We start from the raw sequence: 12,972 nt of genomic DNA, 5'->3' as shown, positions 1-12,972 counted from the left end.
TCTCCTGGGGCCCAGGATGACTGTTGATGGCCAAGAATGCATTACACTGAAGCATCACAGGTTCTGGAAAATCCTATCAAATTTTATGGAAAATGATAACATTCCTATGAGCTTAATGAACTGTTTCCAAGTTCTTAGGAGTAGTCCGCCCACTACTGAAATGCATGGATGGGGCACGCAGCCTTGCATAAGAGATAAAACTCTGACAGTGTTGTGGTGTTAGCCAGACTGAACTCTTTAATCTCCAACAACCATGCACCAAGATTCACTCCTAACATGGTCCTGTAAATGTTCTGAGCCTCTTCAGAAACCACAGGTCTCAGCCCTAGTCTGGTTTTCCCAAAAGGCTTTATGACTTTACTAATACAGCAGAGCTCAGATTAACCCCCAATGACCAATGAGGTTGTGAATTTTAGTTAGCCCCATGGATGGAAGAGGAACAGCAGGATTTTTTGGGTGGGCAGACAACCTCACAGTACACACGTGGGCACCCACATAAAGGAGTATCAAGTGAAAGTGAGCAAAAGAGATGGGGGAGAAAGGAGACAACGTTCAGCAGAATTTATGAGATCCCCTCACCTTTTGTGTTCTCTGACACAGATAGATGAAAGTAGCACATTTCCTCGTTTCAAATCCTGACTGTAAGAACAAATTCTTCTGCTGCCTCATTTTCTTCCATGCATGCAGCGAATTAATGGGCATGTGTTTGTGTTTCTTTAAACAGTTCGGCAGTGGATTACCACTAGCTTCCTTTAACCAGGTACCTTGTTATCTTAATTAAAAACTAAAATCGGCTTTGATCTCTTACAACTTTGTTGCGTAACCACTTTCATTATACTATTGTTTAAGCTCAGTTTGCTTTCCATGATGAAAAGAATTTGTATTTCACACTGGGCAGGAAGTCCTACTTAAATGTTTCCTGGTTTTGATCTCCTTAAAGGAATTAAATTATGTTCCTGCTTCAATAAATGCCTGGCACACAGATTACAGAGTCACTAGATTTGTCCTGCATGAGCCAACTGGGGGCAGCAGGCTGGACACAGACTCTGAAGTTATTCCATTCTCATGCTTTACATGCAAAAAAAGAGGCTGTGGAGTTGACTCAAGGCTGGTTTCTGAACCCCTTTTGTTGCTGGCTGTCCAGACTGGCCCCTCACATCAGCTGCAGACAAGTTCAAGCAGCTGTTTTCCTTTCCCATCCTTCTTCCTTGTACATCACAAGAGGCCTGACCTGACTGGCAAGGGTTTCTCAGAAACTTGCCATCTCCCTACACCAGACTGTGCTAGCTTCCATGCCATGGTGGCACAGCCAGACTCTTGCCAGAGAGGAACCAACATCTGTGCTAAGCTGATCTGCTGCTTTCCCCAAGAGACTGAAGGGAGTAAGTGAGATTACTTATGGTGATCCTGGAAAAAGCTTCTTAGGTGGGATTTTAGATCTTTTAAGAACAGTTTGCTTTTGTGACTCTGGGAAGTGCCTCTGGCTTCCTGCTGTTGCCTAGCAAGAGCTTTTGGCATGTGTGGTGAAGCCGAGCTTCAGGGTCTGAAGTGTGCTCACTTCTCATCTTACCGCTCAAAGGAAGCGGGGAAGGAGATGGTGACACATTTTCCTTACCAGTTGCCCTACATAAAAAGAGTTATCTGCTTAAGTGGTTACGGAGTGGCTGAAGTTTGCAACTGATTGTCTGCAAGTTAATCCTCTGTGTCTCCATCAATTGATGTCATGGGAGTTTACGAGAAGCAAGAAAGAGACAACGGGTAAAATCTAGTCACTTAAAATGAAAGTCAAACAAATATCTATTTTGAGTGTTAGAGTATTATAGGTTTTGCTTGCTTTATGCCCTCCCATGTGATAATCGTCGCCTGCTCTCCCTCTCTTCTTTCACCCCACTGGCAGCACTGATCCTCACAACTTCCACCAAAAGGACTTCTTGAGCATACAGATTTTATTCTTTCTTCCTTCTGGTATGTCCCAATTTCATGCTGTTTCACATGAAGTCAGGATACCAGTGTTCCTCAAGTAGCTGTGGCATGTCAGTGCCCTCAGAGATGCTCTGGATCCCAATGCAAACCTCCTGAGAAATATCAGTGCATTGCTGAGCTTCATGCATTAACAAAGTCCAAGCCCCACTTACAGAGCAAGTTCTTTCCCAAATCACTGCAGGTCAGTGCAGAGTATTCGACCTTATGGTAGTTATTGGGGGTAACAAGGTACAAGCAGTGCCTCAGGTGATTGTGGACAGGGTCCTAATCATGGACTAGTCCTGCCATCACCCTCATTTTGTCCTGTTTGGCCCGCTCCTTATCCTGATATAATGAGACCCCACAATACCCAGTGCGAGTGCTCTGAATCTTTTCCCTAAGACAAACTCACAGTCCTGCAGTGATAGCATCACCCAAAAGTCCTTTAGGGGTTCCTAAAGGACTCTCTCTGCAATGAGCTCAGGGGGCAAGATGGCATGTGCTAATCCCTGAGAGCACTGCAGCCCAGTGTGCGTGTGGAGTGAACTTTTGGCTAAACGAGGCAGGAAAAGAACGAGCACATGCAGCAACTACGTCTGCCTATGCAGCCAGTGCAAATGCTGAGGGCCAGCTGGACAAGACTGCATGCAAGTAAGAAATGTACTCAGTTATCTACCTGGCTCACGGTCTCAGACAAGTATCTGCACGTACGAGTTTGTATGCATGTGGTAGACCAAGTCCAAGCCAAACATGAATTATTCCACTAACTCCAATGGGACAAGATTTGTTTGTGCAGTTTCAGGGGCCAGTCTGAAAACTTGGAAAGAATATTTTCCAGGCATTTGACCAGTTTCTGGGTAATCTAAAAAACAGCATATTTTACAAAGAATTATATAGTTTTAAGCACGCTTTCGCATACATATATGCATATATATAATAGCTCTTTGCTTGATGTTTGAATTGGTTTGCTCCAATAATACCCCAATTGTAAATACACGCTGGAATGTGAGGATTAAGGAAAGTTAATCTGAGTTTTTCTGAGAAGAGTTTTTGGGTCACAAAAATGAGTAGGAGGGCTTTTTTGGAGGAAGGGAGGACGTGGTTTTGTTCCTACACATACTTAGTGTCAGCAGTCTTTAGTTTGACTTAAATGTAAAGGAAACACATTCACGAGGAGGGAAGTGCCTTGCATTTTTTGAGATCTGTTATTAAAATATAACAAAAAAATCAGACAAAAGTTTGCCTAATGATCCACTGAAAGATACATGCATTTTGGCTTTAAGAAGAAATTCCTCCTACACGGTTGGTGTAACTCCATTGTGCTAAGGCTCCCAACGTGATGGCTCACATTCCTTGGGTTTGTTTTCTTGTGGGATGGCAAATCGCCCAATTCCTGAAGGCAGCCCTTCACTGCACCGCAACCTGGGGGCCACAGAGTGTGGCTGTCGCTGGTAGTTGTCACACTGTAGGATTGCTGCCTTGTAGGAGATGCAAGGAGCATGCAAGGCAGATGACCTCTCTTCGCACACATTGCTTGTGGCCTGTGCCCTCCATAAGTGCATGCCTCAGTTAGGTGCCCTCTCTGTTGTGGGTGCTGGGGATTTTCCCCACCCCAAACAGGCTGGCTACTGCTGGAGACACCACTAATGGAAAACAGCAGAGGTCCTTCAAAGAGACACCAAGTCTGCCTGCCCAATGTGAATCGAAGCTGTCCCAGCCTGCAAGGTGTCCACAAGCTGGCCTGCTTTGCCTTTCTCACCCCCCTCCCAGATAACCAGAGAAAACATGATGTGACAGCACCCTGCTCTCCTGCTGGAGATACCAGTGTGAAACCAAGGTTTCTAGAGGCAGCTCCTCATAAGGAAGATTTGAAAGAGCATGTGTGCTCCCTTCCAGTTGCTTTTATCTCTGACTCACAGCATGGAATTGCAAGATACCATCAGAAAGAATCCATTTTTTTTTCCAGCTTCTGTTTGCTTGTTTGTTTCTATGCAGATGGGGTCAGGTGAGAGGCCCAGGTAGCACCCACTGAGCTCCACCATTTCTCCACCTTCTCTTGCCCAAATGTATGGAGGGGGTACACAGAACTCTTCACACATCCTGCTATGTACAGGTTGGTGCTAACACAGCAATATTGACTCAAAAGATGAGATATTAAAAAATTGATTGCTGGGCTTAATGGATTGACTTGCAGGCCAGGGGCTGACCTCCATCTGCCATTACCCATGGCTGACAGTTGTCAGACAGTTATCACTATCTGACATGGCTCCTGAGAGCCAAGGAGGACCTGCTGATCATATCCACAATGCTGAACATGGTCAGGTGTCAGTCCATTTTGTCCCTCTTTCTTTTCCTTCAGCTCCATCTGGCAAAGTGGAAAAACAGAAGGCAGACACAAGGAGAGAAAGAAGGCACAAAGAAGGTAAACACAGGACTTCTAAAGAGTTTAAGTATCTAGAAGCCTGGGAGAGGGGAATTGCCCAGAAAATCTTGTTTTCAGATGAGTGCCATTTGTTATGAGAAAAAGAAAAAAAAAATAGTAAGTAGTTGTAGCCACAAAATGAGATATCAGAGTTGCGGTGGTTTGGCTTTGCCTGGTGGCTTTGGCACCCAGAAGACGTCTCACACCTGAAGAACTGAGAACAGGCAAACTGTCTTAGACAATGCAAGAGCCACTTTTAAACTGCTACTGAAGTTTCATGCTGGCCCAAAGACCTATAGCTCTGGAAAAGCTGCTGTTAACTCTCATTGCTTTTTTCTGGTTCCATACACCTGTGGCTTTGCTGTGCATCCTGAAGGATAAGGATCACAATATCAGCAGCAGTGTGCTGCTGGATGTGGTTCAGGCCTGCCCCAGTGCAGGTGGGGCAGAACCCTTCCCACAGAGACACTTTGTTGATGCAGTTCTTGCTCTGTGGTTTGGATTGGGGTGTGGGGCACTCCTCTGGGGGGAGATTGCAGGCTCTTGGAGACAACCACAGTCCCAAATCCAGTGAAATGTGATGCTAAGGGGTGAGGGTGAAGGGATCCTCTAAGCCCCCATTTATTTTGCTCATATTCCATTACCTATCTCCTGATCTAAATGTTTCTCACAGGATACCTCACTGAAAAAGCCTACCTCTGCTTGCATTGTGCTGCTGTTCTGCAGAGGAGGACCCTCCTCACCCATGGTTCCGCCTGTCAGATGGCAGGTGCATGCTCAGCTCCCTAAGCCCCGTTTTGGCCATTCTGGGTTCTGCCATCACCCAGCAGCAGAGGCATGCATTTTTTATGCAGCACAGGGGCAAGGCCCCTGGCAGTGGAGGTAGGCCACATGACGTGACATGACTGCACCCTCTCCAGCACTGTAAATATGCCACGCTTCTTTTTATTGTTGTGTCATAATCACAAAGCTCCTTTAATGTAGTTTGTTTAACTGGATGACTTCTGCGCTAAAAATAAGTGGATCTCGCTGTTTCCAGGACAACCACCATCCCAACGGCTTATCTTGGCGCCTCTCCTCTGTCAGAAAGATGTTCTAAAAAGAGATGGCCATGAATATTAAAGACGAGGCATGCACACAATAAAGCATTCCATGGGAAGAGCCCCGTGTTTAAATGTTACACATTATGCTAATAGGACAGTTGCCTCTCAGAGAGATGCTTAATTCAAAGGCTGCACAGTGTGAGATCAGATTGCAAGTAAGCAGAAATGCAATGTGTGTCTTTATTAAAAAAATAATAATCTCTTTCTGGTGGTTGAAGTGGCTCACCAGGCAGCACATTGCCTCTAGGCCAGATATTCATCAAGTGAAACCCTGTAAGTGCATCCTTGGCCCTCGTGGTGGTGTGGCTGAAGAGGACAGAGCGGTGGCCTGGTAGCACCTGCCTGATGGGCTGCCCTCCTTGCTGTCTCCTGTGCCAAGCAGGGGAGAAGACTGTGCACCAAAGGCTTCCTGTGTCCTCCCAGGGCTGGGTGATACTCAATCATTCACCCCCACTGGAAGAGAGATGGGTTACTCATTTAGAGGGGTCAAAGAAAAAGCCAGTCCTAGCCAGGAAGTGGTTGTGTTAACAGATATCTGCATTCCACCAGCTTTTTCTTCCCACTCCCCTTTTTCATTCCTTCCCTCTCAAACAGAAAACAACAACAAAACAAAACAAAACAAAACAGAAACAACAAGCCTTTTACTTGTCTTACTTTCTCAGGTATTGTTCTGTGTAGTGGTGTTTGGAGCATAAAATTCAAGGGAGGTGCAAAGTCCTCCTGAGGTAACACATATCTTACCTCACTGAAAATATATTCTCTAGACAGGCTGTGTCCTGTCAGAGTAAATAATGCCAGAATGCATTAAAGAATCTGGAGACTGGATCTGTCTTCAATATGGTTGATCCATATCATACCACTATTTCCACTTATCTGCATCACTTATTAAAGGACAGATCTACCAGAACTAGTTGCATTGGATGTGCATGGCTTGGGATCCTCCAAGTGGTGGTGCCTGAGAGGGAGTCACAAGGGATGAGGGCTCAGGATGAAGGAAACCTCATCGCCACTCTCTAATACACCAATACAGGTGGATCTGGGGAGGAACGGAATGGGGGCAGAGGTACTGACATATCATAGAGGAAAGGTGGGAGGCGGATACAACACTGTGGGCACAAATCTGTTTTTTTCTGGTGCAGTTTCCATTGCTTTCAGTTAACTTCTGTCAATTCAAGATAAAGAGGCTTCCCAGCACTGCAGGGGGCCATGGTGAACCAGAGCTGGTATCACAGCTACCATGGCAGCAAGGTCATCACAAAAAGAGGAGTGCTCACACAGATACACAAATTATTCATATATGCATACAGAGAGAGTCGCAGCCATGGGCCAAGTAAGTAAGAAAAAAGAATGAAGAAGAGGAAGGAAAATCCAACATCACAACACGTTCTGCCCCTCCCTGGGATTCAGGCAACCCACACTCCCCCACATGGAGCGAACGTCCTGTTCCTTCAGCTGAGGTGTGAATAAAGCCAAATTGCCTCTTGGAGTTAAAGAAAGAAAAGCAGATGTTTAGCTGAGCTGACAGCCCTTTAGGAAGTCTTTAAATCCCCCCCAAATTTTTGTACAGGAAAAAGGTTTGCAATTAGTGAATTATAGCAGATTAAACACTCCGACTGCTATTAATGCAATTACAGTCAAAGTTGTGGTAAGTGTGGTAACCTCATGAAAACTCAGGCCTCCATTTCATTAGGTTATTCAGTGCTTTTTCAAACTATTTCTTCTACCATTTAGCAAATGAAAATGTAAATTGTGAGTCTAAAATCCTGCAGGGATGACCCCTGTGCTCTGAGATGTGAGAGCTTTTCTGTGAGGTGGGACTAAGTGGAGTTAGTATGTCCTAGAGAGTGTATAGCTTGATGCAGCAGAACAGCAGCTTCTGCAGAATCACTGCAATGGCTACTGAGCAAATCAGCTCTCAACATATGGATACTGGGCTGCTACACCTGACAGCAGTAGTTCATAACAAAAATATTTTGCTAACTTAATACTGGAGTTTCCATTGGTTGTACTGCAAGAAAGTATGCTATGCATCTGCACCTTCCACACAATAGGGACTTAAAAAATAATCAATTGCTTTAACACATTCCACTGTTTCCATTGAATTCCTCTTCTCAAAGGTAAGGCATGATGGCCCTTTGAATCTTCTGTCTGCAAATAGTAAACAGCAGACAGCTGCCCACCTCATACTGGGGCCTTCACCTCCAGCTGAGGAGCACTTTCACGCCTTTCTATCCAGCCACTCATTTCCACAAAACCCACAGGAACGTAAACTGTCTGAGATAGAGGTCAAGTTGGACTCAAGCGAGTAAATGGCTCAAGGTTGCAGACAGAAAGACAGACAGAGGATGAAAACAATGAAATTTACCATTAATTGCACAAACAGTTTTTAGAAAACAACCTAGTTTCTCGGCCTTTGCCAGTGAGTATCAGGATGCTTTGCTCCTTGCAGTGTTTCAGGCCAAACCTACCACTCATTACTACTTCTCATCCACCATCCTTAACAGTTGAAAAACAAAGGCTTAGAGAAATACTATTGACCGGTGGCTTGTATTTGGACCTAGGACTGCAGCATGTTTGGGGTTTGGATGCTGGCTGCGCTGTTGACATGATTTATAGTGTTTGCTATTCAGTTCGAAATGCCAAGGAGATCTATCAAGTTGTACAAAAAGGCCATCCCATCCTTTTCTCTTTCCAAAGCATGTCTGGGAAGGTATTTTTATCTGCAAATGTAGCAACCAATTCACTGCTTAAATAAAAATACAGGGACTTCAGACATGTGAAAAAAGAAAAGGATCACTGAGATTATGTTCTCACAGCACGTCTGTCATAAATGCCAGGTTGCTTTTCTTATGAGATGCAAAAGAAGCACAGCATACACTTCTTTTTTTGTTTGCTTAATTAACCTATTTAATTTTGTAATTCAAGTTTCCTTGCACACACTTCAATCATTTTAAAACACTTTTCTTTGTGCAACTTTTTATCTTAGTGTGGTCAGACATAAAGAATAGAATTGTGCTTCTTGGCCTTTCTATTTTGACAAATGAATAAAGGGACAAATGGACAAAATCATTACCAAAATAGAGACACAAGCGATATTTCCTAAGAGAAGTGCAAAGAGAAGTCAGCAGATTTGCATTTCAAGCATGTCAGGGAAAATGCTGTGGAAGGGCTGCTTCAATTCTCTTCCTGCAAAAGAGCAAAATGCAAACTGCTGTCTTGCTATTCATGTGTATCATGTGATCTTGGCCCTTGCTTACTGCTTTGACGTTTCTATTCATTTTCAAGAAGCATTTCATCCAAAGGTTTTAGAGAGTTACATCCAAATGCTGTAATACAAGCACCCAACAGGGTTCTGCAGATGAACACCTCCAGCATCTGGGCTGGGATGTGAACACAATGTGCAGCAGCTATATAAGGCATGTGCTTCAGCTAGGAACCTGTGCTTAGTGGTGTTCAGGTTGATCTGTCTGTCTGTGTTGCAGCTCTATAACCAGGACTGGCAGACAAAAGGGGAATACCTTCTGGGTCCTGTTGGAGATCTGGTATTCTAGAAGCAATATTCTAGAAGCAATAACTCTGCCCCCTATGCTTCTGACTGAAGCCTGATCTTGATGAGGCCAGCTTTCATATTCAGCACAGCACCACTTCAGGGACAAAAACCCTCAGATCTGATCATAACTTCAGTGTTCATTATGGAGTAAATACATATAAACAACTCTAACCAGCTCCAGCTCCAACATAACTACACTACAGTATAGTGTACTATATCATATAGCATAGTATACCATGCTGTATGATCAACGTGGAAACTTGCTAACAAAATATTGATACTGAATTGCTAATGAAAGTTGTGTGGGTTCTTTTTTATTTGTTTGTTTTTCTTGTGCTTGTTTGTTTTTCTTTTCCTTTCTGTAACTGTTGCAAAGCACAGAAACCAATTGCATAAAGGAATCTGGAAGCAGCCCATCTGAAATGCCAAGGTTAGCTATCCCTTAGCATCCATGGCAGCTCCCTGGCCATGCTGTCATGCAAGCCAGCAATGTAAATTTCCCAATGGAAATTAAGTTATACCTGATCAGGCACAGATAACACAGCCACGATGATGTTTATAGGTCCTCATCCAGAATGGAGCCCTAAGTCTTTTCCTCCTGCTCCAGGGCTGTGGTGATGATGCCCTGTTGCCTAAGCTATCTCTGTACTAAGAGGCAGACATGAAAGGGAACTAAAGATGCATGCTCCGTCATGTCAAGTGGAGGATGCGTGTGTGCCTGTGGTGTGTGCCATATCAGGGTTATTGGCAATCGATTGGGGAAAATGCGTGTTTCCAGATGTCTGTAAGTTCGGATGTGCATTCTGTAAATCAGGAGTGCAATAGTGGATGAGGCATCCGCTGTTAATGCAAATGCTTTTCCTACTTTCACTGGGCCAGGTGTCCTTAGTAGCTTTTGTCATCATCAGGTAGAAAGCAGGTAGTTGAAGACTTGCCCTTTTACTGGTTTGCCAAAAACTGAAAGAAAAGGAAAGAACAGAACAAAATAATTCTATCTGACATAAAGCTAAGGGGACAAGTTAACAAAAGAAAGACTGATGTTAAAAGGTGTGAAATTACCAAAGAGGGCCAAGTTACAAGGGGTTTTCCATAGATGTGGCCAAGTTAAACAAGACCAATTGGTGACTCAGCAAAGCCCCACCTCAGTGTCATTCATAAGCCCTGTCCCTGGAGAGCCATGACAGCCTTGATTGTGTCCTGTTCAACTTTGCTTTTGAATTACTAACTCTTCAGGTAGGCAACATATCTTAAAACATCCAATCTGAAGGAAAGTATACTCTTATGGGTTTCTCTATGCTGTCAGCCTGCTTTGTTGAGCTTGAGTTGGTCTTACCAGAGGCAGGTTTGTTCCTCACTGGCAGAAGACAGTAGGTCCAGCAGTGATTAACCTGCTAGACAAACATGGAGAAAATAACCCAGAGGTTATTAAACCCAGAAGGTTGAATATGAAGCTTCATCTCCCTTGTATCCTGAGGGCTTTATCTGAATCTGATGAGCAGAGGTGGATTACCAAAAAGGCGCAAGGCAATCCAATTGGAAAACTGAGAAGGTCTTGAAGACACACGTGTCAGCTGATATTCATCGTTTTGCAATGTTTTGATGGCTGTGTAAAACAGTGTTGAGTGTCATCAGCATCCAAGAGGTTATTTTCTGCCACAGAACTATGTGATGAAAATGAAACTATTCCGTTTGCAGTGAGACTTTCCAACAGTTTTGTTTGGGGGGAGGGACTGTAATAAAAAGAAACTAAAAAGTCCCTTTCAGAAGCTCAGCACCAGTATTGTGCTACTTCCAAAATCTGCAAGGAGTTCTATTTTCAGCTTTTCCAACTGTTTAACCAAGATGATAAATATAAGGATGAACTTCAGGCCAGCAAGCCTGAAATTTGCATCAAGTGTTGCCTCTTTGGAAACAGTTTGCCATCTCTCTAGGATGGCTGCTCAGTTTCCTGAATACCCCCATAAGCAAGGAAAACCTCTTAGATCAGCCCAAGGGTGGTGAACCACAGCTCCTTGCGCTGGTAGTGGAGGGGGACACACCACTCCACTGCCACAAAGAGCTCGATGAATGCTTGACTGGTTGCTGCAGCTCAGTGGTACCTGTTAAGTAGGTCTGAAAGTTGTCTTACCTCTTCCTCATATGCCTTAAATTGTACTTCTGTGGCAGCAAAAGGAATAGGCTTTGATCCATAGTGAATTTGCACCCAGGAAAACCTACTGGCTTAATTTTTAGTGGAGTGGTAGCAGGGGTATGTGGGGATGCACAGGATGACCTCTGAGGCAGTGCTGGCAGCTGAAGGTGATCACGCTGGCAGCAGGTGATGTCCATCCTTGCCTGCAGCTAGCCCTGCGAAGGGTGATTTCATGCAGAAGGCACTTTGAGCTGCAGGCTGCTGGTAGAGTGGGATTAAGCTGATTGCAGAGCAGTGGAGGACTCCCTCGGGGTGATTTGATAAACAGAAAAATGCATTTGCAGTGGTAAATGGAAAGGTCTCAGCCACCTTCAGCTTGGTGTCAAGGAGCTTCATGCTTCCAGGGGCACAGTGAGATAAACTACAGCTACCCCAAGGGCTTCATCAGCGCCTGCAGAGTCAGGCTGGGGACTGCAGTCACTCTGCTGTTGTATATGCTGAGGGCAGACGGCAACAGAAAGACTAAGGAGGGCTGAAAGCTCAGCACCTCCATTCAGGTGTTTCATATGGCCACCCCTGGGTGCAGAAGGGACCTCACTGAGATGCAGTGATGAAAGGACAGCAATGTCTCCAACATCACAGGTGGCAGCAGTCCAAAACCCCAGGAACTGAACCAAAAGAAAACAAGCAAATAAAAAAGCATTGCTTCAGCCAGGAATCCAGGACAGTAAACAGAAGAGGCTGGAAAGCCAGTATTTTCTGCCCTTGGGGAATGGATTCTGCTTGAGCCAGAAAGGGAAGAAATGCATATAAAACAAAGAGAGAAGATGAAAGCTGTGTATCCCAAGCACAAACCATCACGGATATGATTGGCAGCTTGCATATTACATTTTATAGCATTCCTCCTCTCCTCCCTCCGTATTTTCTCTCTCCTCATTGCTGTGCTGACAGCTCTCACACACGCCCTGCCCTGCACAAACAAGCACTCCACTCCTCCCTCACATCCTGCTTGGACCCCCAACTCACACCCACCCCCAACCCTGGCTGCACAGAGAGGGAGCAGGTCAAGGTCTGAGCGCTTACAAGTCCCCTAAAAAGATTTCCTGTCCTGTGCAAAGACTGGCCCCTCTCCTATGCTTTGTTTGCTTTGTATTGAATCCCATCAAATCACTATTTCCCCCTCCTCTTTCTTTCCAATAAACAATCAGGCCCGTGTTGATTTGATTATGAGCTGCTGATGCAGCATTGCTGAATCCAAGACCTGAGTGTATATTTTGGCAAAAATAGTGCTATTCCCAGTTGAGAGAACAAGATGGCTTGCCAAGAGGCTGAGCTTTCCTGGTGGACATGAGATGAGACGGAGGCAGCCTGGAGCCACTGCCTTCCTGGGAAGAAGGACCAGATTCCGGCATGGCACAGCTTAGCACTGGCACCTGGCACAGCTTCTGCTCCTGCTGCACCTCTGCTTTGTTCCCTTCTGTACAGTGATGGGCTAGCCTGGGGGGAGAGCTGTGTGCAAAAAGCTGCCTTTGGTCCTAATGGTTAAAATCACTTTGTTTTAAAATAAATATGTGTGGTTTTGCAGCCTCGGATAACTATAGGTACCAAGGCACCATGCTCTACGCAGTTATTACCATTGAAATGGCTCTCCAAAGGAAGAGTTGTGGCTCTTTGGTGTTAGGTGCGGAACCAGTGCAAAGCGAGGTGTCCCATCTCAGCAGGGTGGTATATGCCAAGCAGGAGCACTGCAAGGAAATCCTGTGCCACTTCCAGACACTCTGGCAGCAACACAGCCCTCCCGTCA

Source organism: Coturnix japonica, chromosome 3 (assembly GCF_054131305.1).
Source record: "Coturnix japonica strain WE chromosome 3, WE-NBRP24, whole genome shotgun sequence".
Classification (NCBI taxonomy): domain Eukaryota; kingdom Metazoa; phylum Chordata; class Aves; order Galliformes; family Phasianidae; genus Coturnix; species Coturnix japonica.
The sequence above is the reverse complement of the archived record's forward strand: the minus strand, read 5'-3'. Positions refer to the sequence as shown.